The sequence below is a fragment of the Harmonia axyridis genome, chromosome X, assembly GCF_914767665.1.
Source record: "Harmonia axyridis chromosome X, icHarAxyr1.1, whole genome shotgun sequence".
NCBI lineage: Eukaryota > Metazoa > Arthropoda > Insecta > Coleoptera > Coccinellidae > Harmonia > Harmonia axyridis.
The window spans coordinates 551177-569266 of record NC_059508.1 but is presented as its reverse complement, the minus strand read 5'-3'; the positions used below and the strand labels follow the sequence as shown (position 1 = coordinate 569266).

At 35.1% G+C, this 18090-nt stretch overlaps 1 protein-coding gene across 1 annotated transcript in view; it reads left to right on the top strand.

The window, feature by feature from the left end:
* Positions 1-2558: 2558 nt before the first annotated feature.
* LOC123686208 (lachesin-like) overlaps positions 2559-18090 on the top strand; it is a 99271-nt gene continuing 83739 nt past the window's right edge. The window contains exon 1 of the mRNA XM_045626222.1: positions 2559-2642. The gene's annotated coding sequence lies outside the window, so the exon portion shown is untranslated. The remainder of the gene's footprint in view (positions 2643-18090) is intronic.

Below are 18090 nucleotides of genomic sequence, written 5' to 3'. Positions count from 1 at the left end.
CGCTCTTAGCCACAAACAATATTTGTTAACTTTCCGATACACTCGTGAAAAAATTAGAGAAAAGCAGCAACTTATCGTCAGGATCTTTTAAGCCTGGAATTCTACATTCGACACATGTAGGGTTTTCCGATAAAAATAATTCATTTTGAATTGTTCCTAATGGTAATACTGTGAATTATTTTTTGATATTTTTTCTGCCATTTGAGGTCAGTAAGTTCTGCCATTCAATCGTGGAAGATACACGCTTCAAAAACGTTTAGAATTGTCGAATATTGAAATCAATTTGAGAGGAATTCATGAACGACATTATTAGATTAACTAGTTGTCGTACAAGAATACAAGGTGTCCCAAAATCGATGCTCACTGATAGCATCTCGAGAACTATAAGACATAAGGACCTCCAATCTCTTTCTTCGGAATAATAAGATGTTAGAAAGCAAATCGTAGATATCTTGATTCGTTTTCAAGTTACCGGACGTTTCTGAAAAAATAATCGTTTCAAATATTCCGCTCTATCTTGCTTTCTATTCGAGATATTCGAAAAATTCAAAAACTTTTTTTCAGTACTTTTTATGGTTTATATAATACTCATAACAGATCTTAGAAATGAATAGCCGTTTCAGAGATGTGGAGGAAAAATAGTGCTTCAACGCAGTTTTTTAGCTGTATGTTTGTCGAAAAGTATCCCTTTATCTAAGGGTTTTTCAAAAAAGTGATGCGTTTCGAAGATATTGAGATTTCGACTTTTTTTATGGGACACCCTATATATAAAAATTTCGAGTTTTAATACATTTTGTGTTCATTGTGTTATTGTTATCAAGTCATTCATAGGGTGTCTTATTTAATTAGAAAGTAATTATCCTTTTAGATAATAGAGGACAGTTGATGTTTTTTAAATGGGACACATTGTATAGGACTTGATTAGAATTATATAATGGACATAAAATGAATGAAATCTTGAAATAAATGAAAAATTTTTGGATATATAGGGTGTCCCATCATAAATATGAAGTCAAAGAGTTCAATATCTTTGAAACGGATGACATTGCGTTGAAAAATATGGGTGTCCCATTTAAGAAACACCAACTCTGCTCTTTATCTCTGAAACGGTTATTAATTTCTATGATCTGTTATGAGTTTCATTTAAATCATAAAAATTAATGGGAAAAAAATTAAGAATTTTTCGAATAGCTCAAACGGAAACCCAAGATATAGCGAAATATTTGAAACAGTTTAGAGACAACCTGTAACACAAGAAGGAATCAAGAAAGTTATATACGATCTGATTTCTGGTAAATGATTATTAGGAAAAAATAAATCTGGGCTCCTTGAATACTTTTCTCCAAATCTAAAAGAACTCAAGTTGCTTTCAGTTTTCAGTGGCTTGAGTTTTCAAGCTACTTGGCTTGATTTCAAGTCAAGCTCAAGTCAAGTAGTACTTGAATCATATCAAGCTACTTGATTTTTAGCAGTTTATTGTGAATTGTCACATTAATAAAAATATGATGAAATGAGAAGGAACCTTGCAAAAAACACTTTCATTTATTAAACTTATTGTATAAAAGAACCATGAATATCAACTCTTTTGAAATAGAAACATAAATCAAATCACTATAAAGCATAACCAAATAAAAAATAATGAAAAAATAGAGTTTCTTAATATTGAGAAACATCCAGGCTTGGTTTGATTTCTCAATTTTCCATCCAGGATATAAGACACATGAGGCATCTTATAGATTTGTCGCCTTACCTATTTCGGGTTTTTGTGACTGTAAGAGCAGCTCTGGAAAATTGTCTTTCAACAGGAGCTGAAGATGCTGGCGTTGATAAAAAATCCTTGGCCATTATGGCCAAGCTTGAAAAGATATTTCTGAAACTATCATAATCTACCAATAGATTTCTTAGAAATGTGAGAAAACTACCAATTAAGTCACACTGGCGGAAGCTTCAGTCTCTCGGCGCTCGAGAAATACCCTTATTTAGTCTAAGCGCGCACTAGATAGCAGAAATATAAGCCGTGCGACGCGTGCATATCAAGCTCAAGTAATATCAAGTCAAGCAATAAATATCTAAAATCAAGTCAAATCAAGCCCAAGTATGTAATTTTTCACGAGCTTGATTTTAAAGTCAAGTAGTTGGTTAAAATGTCGAGCTACTTGGATGATGAATCCCTAACCCTGTTTAACTGAGGTATCATTATGAGGTCTATGTTGAAAGGTGGCCCTAATCAAATTTTCAAGATCCGAACCTACACTAGAAACTTTCTAGTCAGAATCGAATTTGAGGAGGTATAAACACAAACATCGCCGACGGGACGAATTAGCGCTCAGTTCGGGGATCGAGCGCACTTGGGGAAAACCTGAATGCACCTGCACGATTGTTACGAATTTTAATGAATAGCGATTAAGAACCTTTCCTATGGGGACTGTTGGAGAAATTTCCAGAGGTATCAGTATGAACAGCTGAACTAAAAGAAGCAACAGGATCGGAGAAGCGAGGGGGGAGGGACGAAGGCGCAAGTCCCCAAAACAAGAGCACGCTCTTCCAGTCCGCATTTCCACATTTTCAGGGAAGCTACCGCAGAGCCAACCTGCACCAAACTCGCGTCTTCTTCGGTTACGTGTTTTGTGATGTGTCCCTGGGTAAGTCACCGCACCACTTCAATTCAACTTAAGACGTTAACATAACGCAATCACCAGCGTGTACAGCCAATTTAGCACACGCGCGAAATTTTCGGAAAACTTCATCAACTTTGCGCAAATTAACATTCGGAAGTTCGGGAACAAAAAAAATTCGACGGGAACGCGAGTCCATAAATTTCCTACGAGTTTCAACTGTTAAATAACTGTTCGTGCGGTTTTCTTCACATTCTGTCAGAATGCGAGCGAAAGGAAATGAAGAACTAATTTGTCCGAATGAGACAAAGCAACAAACCTTATTGAAACTTAATAGGGGTAAAGCCGGCCTGTTTTTCAGCTACACAATTAACTCATGACTAAAAAACAGCTGCCCTCCGAAGGAACACTCATTAATTAACTGTCTAACTAAGACAGATTCCGGATACTTTCTTCTTGTTTCCGATATAAAGCTACGATTTTGGACGACACAGGATCAAGCGGCAACTTATTATGAGATTAGGGATATGATTTTGGTTGAGGGTAAATTAAACGATAGTGAAGTTGAACTAACATAAATACAACTTGAAGTTAGTTAGGGGTCATTCCGCTCAATGTAACAATTATACCCTTCCTTTAAGCACCGATGAGCGCTCAACTATTGATAAATAGATCTCTGATATGAGTACGTCATTTTTACATACACATAAAAGTTTATGAATACTTTCTTTGAAATAAGTTTCAATGAAACTTCCGTTGGTACCTATTGCTTCAATTGAATTTGATATCGAACTCTTCAAACTTTCACTTTTTTAATTTATATTTACTCATCAAACAGAATGAAAATATTTTCTTTCGAATTATTCTGCTGCTACTTCTACAGTTTTTGTGTTCTAGAATATTTATTCATTAGCACAAAATTCTGTCGAGAATTATTTTCACCGTCAATTATCTGAAAGCATTTGATTGAAAAAAATTATAATGAAAATATACCTACAATATTAAAAATATGTAAGGTTCAAAAACATTCTATCATCGTAATATAAATCTTTGAGTTTTCGCCATCAAAATTTATGAATTGTGTTCTCGAATGAGGCGAAGCAACCAAAATTTGATAGTTTCGAGTTGGCTGAAACATATTTTCTCCTATATCGATTCCAAAAGTTCATATTGAAAATTAAAACCCAAACCTCCAATAAAAATTGCTGTCATTTATTCGACCTGACAATCATTTTGGGACAGTTTAATTTGGATTAATTGATACCCTACAAATCGATTTTGACTACTAGATTAAATTTCGAAACGAATCCACGAAAAAAAATCGAATGAACCAACGAAAAACTTCAAATATTTGTTTTCATCGGATGAAATGATGTCCTCATTTTCATTCTACATTATCGGCAATATTTATCTTATAGTTGATATAAAATTTTTATTTGGTATTGAATCGTTTGGAAACATGTCAGCATAGTTGGCTTATCCTTTGTTTTACTGTGTTGAAAGATTATTCAGAATATTTGTTCGATTTGAATGACATTTTCAATAATAAAACTGGTAAATACATGAAAATCGCCCGTCAATTTTATATGCAGGATTATATTTTTTATATTCATACTGGACGTGATTAAAGTTGTTAATTATTCATAAATGTAGTTAATCTGAAGCAATCCAATTTGTTGGGAACACTATAGGAAAAAAGAGAAACATATTTTTATAACAAGTTAAAAAATCAAAGCCTGAGTTTTACCAAACATTGGTGGGAGAAATAAGGCAATAACACGTCTGTATACCGGTTTTACATCCCAACGAACAAATTGTTTTTGGAAAACAAAGTCAACAACAAAATGATAAATACATTAAAAATTCTCAGCATCATACAGTTTGATGTTATTTTCAATTATATTTATAATTTTGACTTTGTTTTTCAAAGCTCATGTCCTTCGTGTACATGGCACAATGTACAGGATGGGCGAATTTCTATGTTTTAGCACTACAACTTTCAAACCAGAGGAGATAGACAAAATCTAATAAGTACCTACCCTATTCTGTTTTTTTTTCTGAAAAACTAATGAGACCAGTATTCATTTTTGGCCAAATTCTTTTGGTTTCGAGTAAGAGGCGAAAATTGGAAAAACTGCGATATCGAAAAACATTTATATCTCCGCTGATACTGATGATAGAGCTCTGAAATCAAAATATTATGCAGGCACTTTTTTACGTAGAATTGTTAGTTTCTCAGAAAAAGAGAAAGAGACTGGGGTATCAGATTTTGTCTATATCCTCTGGCGTAAAAGTTGTAGTGCGAAAACATCGAAATTTGCACACCCTGTACAATAGAGTACAAAAAGAACCAAAGGGAATATAATGAAGAAATTGAAATTGGAACGAATGATAAACATCCACTGCAGAGTGGTAAAAAATTAGGCAAGATACGTAAGGAAGAATTCCGATTCTCTGAATTTATAAAGACCTGAGGAATCTTCCAACTTTTTTCTATAATTCAAGGAATTTCAGTGTGAATGGTTGTTATGTCGCTATTAAATTTCATTATCACGTTGACGAACCTTAATTTCGAAGGTCATTCTTCTCAGGCCGAAATATCGGAATATTGAATACCGTAATTGAAGGTGATAATACAATCTGAATTCAGGAGAAATGCCAGGACTTTATCAGTGGAGAATGATGAAGGGATTCTTGGTTCACTGATTGTGGAATTCTCCGCATTTTGGGGGCATTATGTAAATTGCAACGAAGTCCCGCATCTAATAAGTTTTTCACTGACAACCTCAGTAGAAATAAAGAGGGTGGATTTTAACATTCTCTCACATTCGAATGGTTTCAAATAGGACTCTATTCTCATTTATAATATCGCCCATAGTCTGGCTCATGCTGGATGACTGCCTTAACACTAACCCCTCAAAATTTTATCGGTTTATTCATTCACTCAAGTGAAATGATCAGCAGAACCTTGTACAAACAGAAAGTGAGAGAACTCAATGCATTACAAATATTCCCAACAAGCAGAAAAAGACGTCACAGAATCACACTACATGACACAATTTGACTTGTTAGTTGATTTAATCTGATTATTATATAGCGTTATTGCATCGTTTAAAAGATGAAATCGTTGAAAAACGTCCCCATTTGACAAAAAAGGTGCTGTTTCATCAAGACAATGCGTCGTGTCTCCAATCAATGAAAACAATGGCAAAATTGCATGAATTGGGCTTCCAATTTCTTCTGCATCCACCGTATTCGCCAGATCTGGCCCCCAGCGAATTTTTTCCTGTTCTCAGACCTCAAAAAAATGCTCGCTGGAAAAAAATTTAGCGCCAAAGAAGAAGTAATCGCCGAAACTGAGGCCTATTTTGAAGCGAAAGACAAATCGTACTACAAAAATGATATCGAAAAGTTGGAAGATCGCTATAATCGCTGTATCGCCCTCGAAGGCAAATATGTTGAATAATAAAATCGAATTTTGCCATAGTGGACCGGGGACTTTTCAATTGGCCTGTTATGACTAGTTAGATACAGGGTGTCCAAGTTTGCAAATGCCATTTCTTGTAACATTCCTCGTAGTAAAACATCTTGAATGAAACACTTCTTCACGACAAAAATAATGCTTACCCTTAAGGTGATAATATTAGACTGGTTTTTGATTGAATTTTTGTTTAAAACGGGTTGAGTCAAACGAAATAAATTTCGAAAAAAGTGATCATTTTTTCAAGTCAAATAGTTCTCAAGATGCTCTCAGTTGCTACATATCTAATAATATTTTTTATTAAATACCAGTCTAAAATTATCACTTTACGGGCAAGCAATATTTGTCGCGCAGAAGTGTTTCATTCAAGATGTTTTCCTACGGAAAATGTTATTTGAAGAAATGCCTTTTTTCAACTTCGACACCCTGCATCTCGAAAACTAGTCAAAGTTGAGTTAAACCCATAGACTCTCTTATGCAGGAAGTGTATTTTAGAACAAACGAAAAATTCAGAAAAATAAACCGGTGATTTTTCCATTAGGCTACTGCCTGGTATTTTCTCTCAATATTCACAAATAATCACTGATTTTAATGAAACAGTTCAACAATTTCTAAAAGTTGTTGAAGCGTGTATCTTTCCATGATTGAAACTTGAAAAAATCTGCTATGCTTATCACAATAGGCCGATATGGAAGCAGTAGAGCAACCCGTCTTTCAATTTGACCATTCATCGATAACATACGTCGTTGTGGATCAAACTGTGAAACACCCACGTCCAAAATGATATGAATATGTATATGAATCTAGTCAGTTCCTCTATCTTTTGTCCGAGATTCAAAATGAAACAGAGTTGATTCGAGGAATGATGTTGTTGGCGAAACGAAATGTTTCTCAATAATGGCGATGATGCGGCAGTTGATTCAACAGAATATCCTATGAATTCATCATGGCGGCAAAATTTTCTGCTTGCCATTCAATTGAGATATCGCGAAGTTCCCAACAGAGAGATACGACTAAATAATATGATGCCGGCTGGTGTTGATGCTTTATCTCATGAAATTCAGAACTTAATTTCTAGCTCCAGAAGGGCATTATGAATTTGAAAAATGCACATAGCGGAAATCACCGCTTATATTCTTCTCAGTGAAAATGTGATATATACCATAGCCAACTTCGCAATATCTGCACATATATATTTATTTCTATTAGGCTATTTCTATGGGAATACCCAAGTGTCCTAATCTGCTGAATTTGTCGGAGCTACAGAAAATAAACCTAGAATGTAGCAAGTACCATTTGAATGCGTAATGACTATTTTAAGACTCATGTCGAAAATGTTTAATATGGCGACTGATTTGTATTCACTTTGAATACGCGCAAAACCGTTTATATTTTTTTATTATATAGCGTTATTGGATCGTTTAAAGGACGGAATTGTTAAAAAACGGCCCCATTCGAAGAAAAAATAGGTGCTGTTTCATCAAGACAATGCGCCGTGTCACAAATTAATAAAAACTATGGCAAAATTGCATGAATAGAGCTTCGAATTGCTTCTGCATCCACCGTATTCGCCAGATCTGGCCCCCAGCGCCTTTTTCCTGTTCTCAAACCTAAAGAAAAAGCTCGCTGGTAATTAAGCGCCAATGAAGAAGTAATCGTCGAATCTGAGGCCTTTTTTGAAGCGAAAGACGAATTGTACTACAAAAATGGTGACGCAAAGTTGGAAGATCGCTATAATCGCTGTATCGCCCTCGAAGGCAACTATATTGATTAATAGAATCGAATTTTGCCAAAAAAATGAGTTTTACTATGATAGACCGGGAACTTTTCAATTGGCATGTTGAGAGAATTAATCTCAAAAGATTTATCTCATGACCTATTCTGTGTAGTGATCAAATTATTTTTACAATTATCCTAGCTCGAGAATCGGTAGCAAATACTCAAATCTGTTTGTCCTGTATTTCATCCTGGCAAATAGACCTAATCTCACTATCCAAAATTGCTTGCAGGTGAAAAACACGCAAAAATCCTTCTTGGAGCGATATATGCGGAAGGGGAAGAGAGAACGGGTTCAGAATTTGTTTAATCCGCACAGAGTGGGGGTTCCGTTCAAGGGTACGAAATTAAAATAATCTGACGTTGAAATGCAGTGGTTTTCGTTTGAACGACCGTTAAAGTTAATTTCAGCATATTTCCGTCTTTCTCAGTTTTCTGTTATTGTAGATGTTACCACAAAAATCTAATTTAACTAAGACCAGACACAAAATATCCATCGAATTAAATATTTTTCGCATTCTTCGACGTCAGAGTGGAAATACCATATGCACATTCCATCATCGTGAAGATTTTCCAGTTTCCACTACATGGATGCGGGTTTTAAATTGTTTTTTAGGATTTATGTATATATATATGAATTCGTGACTGTTATCAACTTGTTCTTCCTGAATGTGAGTAGTAAAAGCCTCTCTGATAAGCCTCGACCAAAAAATAATCCTCTGGAGAATATGATAACTGTAATTCATGCGCCTGGATATTTATTACAAATAGAAGAAACCGCTGTGAATTTACCACAAAGTTTCATTAAATTCACTGCAAATGAAACTTTAATTGAATGTCTATTACTCAAGAACCATTCGCAATAGAGATAAGCAAAAAAATCGATTGCAATTCAAGTTTTTATTATTATTTTCCATTTGAATTCGACACTAAACTGGATACAAACTATCATAGAAAAAATTTAGCGTGAATTGAAAGTTATTTGTGGCTATTAGAAAAACCTGAACGATAAAAAAATAATTTTACGATTTTTGTCGTTCAGTACCTATTCCGATTGAAATTTCCTTTGTTCATTTCATGTGGAAAAATTGATTTCCAGCTGATGTGATTGCGTAGCGTGAACATTATTATTAACCCTCAATAATTCTCTATTAGACTAAATTACAATGTTATGTGGTTGTGAATCCCGTTATTGCATTTCAAATGGAATGTTATTTGGTTTAATCTTTTCAAGTTCATATATGTATTAATTTTATCGAGAACGTATAGGGAATAGATGAAAAAAATGACACAGAATCGGGAAACAATTTCATATTAAACATATACAGGGTGTACCTAAATCGAAGGTACAAAAAAAATGAAACATACCTAAGATAATTTAGGGAGGACAGTCCTATAAACATGGGTCTAGACACGTTTTATTTTCGGGATACATGGTGTTTCTTGCATTCCTTCTTTTGATGATTATATCAATTAATCGAGCCTTTATTAATCATAGCTATAGATTTGGTAAAACGTTGGTGAGACGAAATAAAATTATACATAAAATATTAGGCCAATTGACACAAATCAATGAAAACAATGGCTGCATCCACCGTATTCGCCAGATCTGGCCCCCAGCGACTTTTTCCTGTTTTCATACCTCGAAAGAATGCTCGCTGGAAAGAAATTTAGCGCCAATGAAGAAGTAATCGCCGAAACTGAGGCCTATCGTACTACAAAAATGGCATCGAAAAGTTGAAAGATCGCTATAATCGCCCTCGAAAGCAACTATGTTGAATGATAAAAACGAATTTTGCCAAAAAAATGTGTTTTACAATGGTAGACCGGGGACTTTTCAATTGGCCTGTTACAAATTATTAAGTATATTCAAAATAATATATTTTGTACATTATCTTCAGAAACTTTAACGACTTTTTGTACTATATTGTACAGTAAATAATTCTATCTACTATTCGATTCGAAAATTTCAAGACCTAAAATTTTAAAAGCGAATAGTGCATGAGAGGTTCATCAACCGAGAGGAAGTAACAGAACAAACGGATCATTGTTAAGGGTCACATAACCAATGTTTGATCTATTATTCTTGCTCCCCCTAGCATTCATCCAAGTAATTCAAATATTTATCCCAAATTTCTGGCCACAAATTCCTACAGGGGTAGCCGGCGGTTTGAGAGACATTCCAGAGTCAAATAGTAAACACTTTCCAATGTAAAAATTCTTTACCGCTTAGTTTACATTCCTGTTGCGAATATTAGGAATGGAAGGCACGCCCAAAGTCTACCGGGAGGACTCTTTTCATAAATGACCCCAGAACAGACAAGGGTTCAGTTCAACACCACACGAAATGAAAATTCAGAAAAGGCGGGAGGTTCCTTTAAAATTTTACTGATGTTGGGGTGGTTTTATCTAACAAACCTGAACAATGATGTTGTCCATGGTTAATATGAATATGTAGATTACGAAAATGCTTGCAGTTGTGCGGTCAGTACATTATTTCATAAATTATAGGCAAAAATATGAAACTTTCAAAGAAAAAATTGATAATTTTCCCGAAGCTGCCACTTCTTCTGGCCATGGGCTACGCACTTGAAACTCCACTATGTTTTAGAGCGGAACTTGAAGTTTGAAAACGTTTTTATTTGAGGGATCTGTGACGAATAATTCAGGAGATATAACGATTTTTAGAGGCAAATTCAATTTTTTACCAAATTTCGAGTTCAAATTCCCCCAAAACCGGGAGCTCTACGAAGAATCGGTGAGCGATGCCATAATTTACGATCTCTGATTAGCCGAATTTCGATCTCACCTGAAAAATTTTTTGTCCAAAAATTTTCGTAAAATTTTCTATACCTGACCCTTAAAAATTTTTTGAAAAATAAAAGTTCTTTCATGGGAATATTGTGTCATTTTATTGATTGATTCGACTATGTAGATTACGAAAATGCTTGCAAAGAAAAAATTGATAATTTTCCCGAAGCTGCTTCTTCTTCTGGCCATGGGCTACGCACTTGAAACTCCACCATGTTTTAGAGCGGAACTTGAAGTTTGAAAAGTTCTACGAAAAATCGGTGAGCGATGCCAAAATTGACGATCCCTGATTAGGCGAAATTCGATCTCACCTGAAAATTTTTTTTGTCCGAAAATTTTCGTAAAATTTTTCATACCTATTCCCTAGAAAATTGAAAAAAAATAAAAGTTATTTAATGGGACTATTGTACCTTTTCATTGATTGATTCGACATAAATTATAAGAATTAAAATGATTTTTGGATAGTTTTAGAATTGAACTTTAAGTTGAGTAAATGACACTGTGACAAGTATCAAGTTACTATGTCTTCATGTCATGTCACTTTGTAGTTTAATTCATTAGAAAAATTACATGAATTAGAATTCAAACAGTGGCGTGAAATCTCCTGATTTACGTCTGTGCTTCTCACAGTTTTCTATCATTTCAAAGGGAATTGTGAAGAGTCTACAAATAAGATTAATAGGTCTTCCGTTGAAATTAGTCCTGAGTTTGAACATGGTCGAATTGAAGGCTGGAGGTTAAATATCGTTATTGCCACATTCAGAAACCGTTTGAAGCGATGTTATAATGAGCTATAATTTAATTCCGATATAAAAGAAGAAAGGTCCCGGCTTTTCGGTTTTATTGTAATCGTAACTTGCAAGTTTCAATGTCCACATTTTCTGAGTTCTGGGGTAGTATGTTGTTTCTGCCCGGGAATAAGGAAAACGATTTTCTGAGAATGTCTTTTGCCGTATTAAATGCGGAAAATCGTGAGTTCCAGGGCACGCTGGGCCAGAACGACTGCCAAAGCGTACTTTTATTAGGCTATTAATAAATTATAGCAACAGGCGCGGCATTGCTGAAGCCTATTGTTCATACATTAACTCAAGTAGCATCTTGGCCTGACGTAATAATGAGATTCGAGCTACTATGGCAATAGGATTTGGCTAAATAGAAGTGATCAATCACTAAAATCGTGCCATTGCATATACTGTGGATGGCCTACTGCAATTCGACACCTGAGCCTAAGGATGGAAATGCTAGTTCCATCTCAGTCTCTTCTGCAAGCCAACGCACATGTCGATGATGTATCACCTACAACTTCGTGTCACTTGCTGACCACTATAATCAATTACTTGTGTAGATCAACATGTAACTTCGGAAACATATATATGAAAAGCTGCCATAAACGGGACTGTCATTTGCACTACCTACCAACACATACAACTTGATGTTACTCCACTGTCCAATGTGTTGTCCGTTAATTGAATCTAATTCGATACAAGCGCCAACAGATGACCATATTTCATAATCTCTATTATTTCTCGCACATCTACAGCTATTTCTGAAGGTTTTCGTTTTACTTTGCCGGAAAAATTACCAATAGGATGTGGAAAACATTTTTGCATGACCTCTTCAAGCAGAAAAACGGTAGTGCCAGTTAATTGAGTGTTGTTGGAATTACCGATTGATCAAAATGTCCAATGAGAACTCAAAAACTTCATATTTAAGGATAAATATCAATGGAATGTTGAAATTTGATTTTCAAACAATATATTCCATTTCATTTTCATGTACTGAGCAATTTGTGATGAATATGATCCGAAATAAAGCACTATTATTATTATTATTATTGAAATCTGAAAATTAATTGGCATATTTGGAAACTTCATTGAAGAATAGCAGAAATAATCTTTGACTGTTTTGGTTAGAACACTAAAAAGGTTTCATTTTGATATTGAAAGAGAATCGAGAAAATTTCAAGAGGAATTTTCTTGCAAAATTTTCCTTTTTTCCTTGCTTGTGTGCACGTAGGGCCATCTTCTTGTTGTCCACATTAATATCTTCCAATTGCGGTAATAAAAAAACCTTAATCATTGCCTAATTCCCAAAATAGACAAGGAATCGACAAACTTGGGTTTTTGACAATACTACGGGTGACACCAGCAATATTCTCAATTAATAAGTGTCAAAACTCACATATATGCCTATAAAGGAGGCTTTTCAAAATGGAACTCTTATTGGATCAACCGCTATTTTTATTTCTGAAATTTTCAGCCTCGAGTTTGGGTTAGATTAGGGATTCCAGGCATGACTTGAAATCAATACAAGTTGAAGTCAAGTAGTAGTTTTTCAATTAGTTAGATTATAACTCAAAAATTCAACAAATTTATGAACTGGAAATGTGCTTCATTGACTCTTATTTGACATCAAACCTAGGGGTTCGTGGCTTGACTTGATATTCAAGCCACGTGACTTTGCCTGACTTGAAATCAACTCAAGTTCAAGTCAAGTAGTAGTTTTTCACTGTCAAGTACTTGATAAATAAATAATTGACTTGACATTGAAAAACTACTACTTGATGAACTTGATTTTAAGTCAAGCCAAGTGAAGTAGCTTGAATATCAAGTCAAGCTGTAAATCCCTAGGTTGGATGTGAAATTGAAGTCAATGCAGCAAATTTCTATTTCATTAATTTGTTAAATTCTATAAGGCTCTGAAAAAGAAAAAGTTATAAAATATACGAAACTACGTAACTACGTATGTCTTTTTGTTGATTCATTCATTTGTTATTCTCGAATTGTATCCTGATTTTCGTGTACAAGTTTTCGATCTGCTTATTGAAGAATTATCCAAAATTGCTTTCAAAACTACTCATGACGTTTTATAACCCTTTCGATTCAATCCTGAAGGTGTTTTCGATGGAAATGAAACACTCAGAATACAACGATGTTTCTTTTTTTTTCCCTTGAGGAGTAATGTTCTGAAATGAACACACGAACGAGTTCCTCCATCTATTCCATCGTCGCGAGCAAAAAAAAAAAGCTGGAAAACAGAGAAAGAACGTGTTCGTCCCGTTTTCCTTATCATAATTAGATTTACATTCAACCAAGACGCGGTATTGTAATCCCGAAGGAGGGAAATCCCTTACATCCAGACGAAGACAAATTAGTCGAACTCTTGGAAATACAGGAATTGGAAGAATAATTTGTTTTGTTTTTTTTTCCGAAAATTTTGTCAGGTTTGTTGTATACGTCTCATTAGTTCAGATACTTAGCTGTTTTGTTTCGTTGAAAAGTTTCATCTTGATATCTATTGATGAGAGATGTACCAAAACGAACTGAATTGGATGAAAATACGTTGACGTCAATTATGATGATTATTTGCTGAATGCTCGTGTTTTGTTTAATTCAGATGGGCTCAAACTCATAGATTCGATGCAAAGCCTAACTCTTCTAGACGCAAGATACGGACTTAAACCTCATTATATTCCAGATCAGAGCTCAATCTTCAAAAAACGATTCTTGTATAGAGATCCAAATTTAACTGATTCTTCCCAAATTTCGTGTTCAGATTTTCTTAAACTGTGGGGTCCATGAGAAATCGAAATTATTGAAAGTAACTTTCAATAATTCCGTCTTGAATTATAATTATGCTCCCAAATATCCCAAGTTAAACTTGATTCTTCTTTGGATTTCAAGTTTCACTTGAAAAATTTGCTTTTGAAATTGAAGTCGAGGATAACACCCTTCAAAAATTAGCAGGATCTTCATGGGGTGCTGATGCCAGCCAGCACTCTTCGTACGGCAGCCTTGGCCTTGGTTTTTTTCTGCTTCTGAATACTGTTGTTCTGTTTGGTTCGATAGTGATCATGCTCATAAAATTGATGCACAGCTTAATGTTTCTATGAGAATTATTAGTGGAACTATTAGATCTACACCTTTACTTTGGTTACCGGTGCTATCACATATAGTTCCGTCTCATATTCGTAGACATGTTGCAGTCAAGAAATCTAGAACTGCTAGAGTAAAGTCACGTAAACCTTTATGGATTGATACCTTCCTTCAATCCAATGAGAGCGACAAGGAGTTCTTGTAATATCTTCAACAAAAGTCTTATGGTTGATCCTTCAGAGAAAGTTCTAGGTTTCAATCTACCCAGGAAAATTTGGTGTATTTTAAATCGACTTGTCATGGTCGTTGTAATAGTATGCTCTCCAAATGGCATTCTATTGATAGCCCACTATGCAAGTGTGGCGTAGAAGGAACCATTGACCACTTGGTGAATAATTGTCCAATTCATAAATTTCATGGTGCTTTCCAAGCTATCCATTCAGTTTCAGATTATTTTTTAGAATGGGTCGCTAACTTCAAATCAGTATAATGGATTTATTTTGTTTGAAGTTAATTATTTTTTTGCTGTTTCTCAAGAGTGAGTCACTAGTCACCAGACACTCTGTATAATAATGTATCTGTCTTGAGCAATAATTCATAGTTGTGCAAACCTTATATCGATAGAGAGAAGCCACTGTGTATGTACAGAGTATGATGATAACATTTAACCGGTCAGTGGATGACCCCATCTGTTTCAGCAGCGTCGTGTTCTATCACAGTGCCATCTCCAGACAACAGTCAGCATTACCCCACAAAAACACCCCAATATGTAGCTTTTAAATTAATGACCCTGGCAATTGCTTACTGTTTGTTCCGCTTTCTCCACTGTCGAGTAATATTCAACCCTCTCTCGGTTTGTATTTGTTTTGAAATTTGGCCTCACACTGACCGTGCCGATAAAACATCACTAATATGTCAACTTGCTGTTAGTAAGCCCATAATTTACTCGTTTGCTGACTGTTGCTTGCTCAACTCGCCAACGTTGGTGTGTAATCGGTTTAGACACATATTTTGCATATTATGCCGGTTGGAATTGCCAGGAGCCTTCGAAAAATTATCGTGTGTAGAGCTCGAATTTTCGAGGGTGGCAGATTGAACGAATGGTTGTATCGACGCCAGATGGAAATCCATCTTTTACAGGTTATCTGTTTATGAGTTACGACGCTATTACTCCTTCAGCTCTATATGCTCCAGGGAAACGAGGTAATTATTGACTGCGAAGTCAGCTGATAATCGCTGTTCTTTTACAACACAGCCTCAGCTCGTTCGGCAATGGTCAGGTTAGGTTGAAATTTCGAATTGGAAACTGATCAGAATTTCACAAATTATATACTTTTGTATTGTAGAATATCGACTGTATCTTCTCACAGCTTTTGTATCACTTTCACCACTTTTTACTACAGTTGTTTTATGATTGAGCTTGAAATTTTTCATATAAATTTCATACTGATCCCTAAACTTTTTTTGACCTTTTTATCTGACAAAGGCAGGGCATTTTGTTACCAGGTGATCCAGAGTTACTTCCTTCTCCTCGCAGAAACTGCACTTGTTTTCTGCTATACTCATTCTCATGAGATGCTTACTGGCAATGCCCTGTGAGGAGTCAGTGAGGAGCTATAGCATACTCTTGCCAATATCCAGATACTTCTTAGATCACGTAGTATAAACAATTCGAATAAAATCCAACCCAGGAAGATTACGCCAGAGTGTTTCTCTTTTGGTTTTCTGTTTCTCCTGGAACTCTTTCTGGTGTTATATTTCCTGTTTTTTTTTCATACAAACATACATTGCTTCAGTCTCATTTGAACATATGTAAGAAAGAACTGACCAAAGGATACCTCCATGCAACACACTGGAGAGACTAGAGAAGACAAGAGGTTCAAAACAGAAACTCTGATTCTCTAGAATACATAACGATCCACATTGTTTTTCGATATGAAATGGCTTTCAATCCATTATCTTAAAATATTTTCGAAAAGTCCTCACCGATACTTTAGAACCTCATCGAAGAGGATTGGATTGTTTCCACTCAATTCAACAGCCATATCGATATGCATTCTCATATGGCCAGTCTCCAGACTTCCAAGTGAGAACGGGATCTTCAATGCTGCAAAAACAATTCCAATAATCGCAAAGTTTGGGGTGAGTACTTTCGACCCTCTTTGTTGAGTATCTTGTCGCATCGTTCCATTTGAATAATCGATCGTTTTTCCATTATTTATGACCTGAATCAATACTCTTATCATCACACGCTAGGTATTGTGCATCCCTTATAAGTCATGACCGTAAGATGCTATCGTATCCTCACAGTCATAAAACTGCCTATCGACATTGTAAGGGCTACTAGTAACCCTCACTATCCTCTCACATTGTACACCTTCGGTCTGGAGAGGTTTTCACTTTTGCTTTTCATCATTACGTATTACATCTTGGTGACTGGTTCTGCATCGATCCCATTGCAGTTGCTGTTTTTGTTTTCTTTCATATCGAAACAGACTGTCGTTTGAATGCATCATTTCGTTTTGTTTCAGCATTGAATTTTCCTTCATTATTTTTCAACAATGTGGCCTTTCCTTTTCGACATTCTGAATTTTGCCTGGTAATGAGAGCTATTGAAGTCTTCGTGGTTTGATGATAGATGTCTGCCATTCATTCAAATGTGGATTAGTTAAATATGTCTTTTTATTTTTGTATAAACCCCTATTATCTGAGTCACAACTATAGACAATTGAAGCAGAATAACAAACAAAAAATGATGAAAGCATTCTAAAATTAGAAACATTGTGACGCGTTAAATAATGAGAAAAACACTAACATGAAGTGAGAAGATTGATCACGATTGTTCAAATTATCAGTCTCGTAATTATTTGATAAAATTATTCCACTTAATCAATTTACTTGAGGCGGAAGGAAGAAATTTCGGACCAAACTAAGTGAGTATCAGGAATCCATAATATTCATCTGGAGAGTGCATTAATTCAATAAGAAATTTGTTGTGCCTTCCGTATATGAAACAACTACAAAGTGGTCTTAATTTGTATACCCTTTGCGCTGAAGGTAAAATAATGGAGGCATCAAACTATCTCTAATTGAGTTCAACGTCCGTACCACCTGAGGAAATAGTCTTCTAGAGAATCATTAATTGTTCGTAATGTACTTTATCAAGTTGATACTCTATCAAGAAGAAAACTTTCCTCTTAAATCAACTTGAAAGTTCGATACAAATTGATAACTCATATTATGAAATATTGAGAAATGTATCGCAGTTTAGTTTTGCTCTAGTGATGAATAAAACAACGATATTTGAATTAATTGATTGGATTATACGCTTCTATAAGACTAATACCAATTCAGTTCTTATTTCTCTTAATTCAAAGGGCACTCCATTTTTTAGGAGGTACATTTTCTAATCAGATTCATCCCATCTTATCTTTATGGCTGGAATGAATACAGCTCTATCAATCCTTATATAAGAAGAACGCCTTGTATATAAGACAATAAACTCTGCCAGATAATCCCGTAGGGTCTCGAA